Here is a 770-nt window from a genome sequence, read left to right on the forward strand (position 1 = left end):
GATATAGGCAACTGGATTTTCACAATGAAAAGGCAAAGGATAACGCCCGAAAAAGACGCCATACATTATGTCAGTGCCATCACTGACAAACCTGGATTGACCATGAAATACATCAATCCCCTTAAAGGTGAGTTAAAACAAGTTTTAACTAAATTGCCTTAATATTGTCATGCATTAGAATGACTGTCTTAGGTAATGATAAATATTTTCTACAGGAAGAGGAGTGTTTGCTGAAACTGAAATCGAAAAAGGGAGTTTTGTTGCAGAATATCGAGGCGAGCTCACGTATGCACTTACGATGGTAGACAACTACTCGAGATTTATGGTTGTGGTACAAGTCAAAGATCTAATGGCCCATACTGCAGCGAAGGTCTTCCAAGCACACTTATGCAGACCTCATGGCTACTCAGAGAGAGTCCTCACAGATCAAGGCACAGCCTTTGAAGCGGAAATCTTCAAGGACTTCTGCAGCTTTTACCGATGCAGGAAGATGCGCACTACACCCTACCATGCTCAAACCAATGGTTATCAACCTGCTCAGGACTTTACCCCATATTCCAGATGTGGCCTTACAAGTGATTTATAGAGGGGTAACAATACGTTGGGATCACCGGATCTAATCTCCCTTTTTATACACCCTAAAATCTTGTTTGCTTTAGAATAAACAATAACATCATAAAGGTATAGCAGTACCGTTTCAAAGTTTCGGTGTCCCAAGCAGCATTCCATCAGCCTCTGGAAGGTTCCTGGCAAATTGCACAGCTCGAAGG

Source organism: Anomaloglossus baeobatrachus, unplaced genomic scaffold, assembly GCF_048569485.1.
Source record: "Anomaloglossus baeobatrachus isolate aAnoBae1 unplaced genomic scaffold, aAnoBae1.hap1 Scaffold_628, whole genome shotgun sequence".
In the NCBI taxonomy this organism is placed as follows: domain Eukaryota; kingdom Metazoa; phylum Chordata; class Amphibia; order Anura; family Aromobatidae; genus Anomaloglossus; species Anomaloglossus baeobatrachus.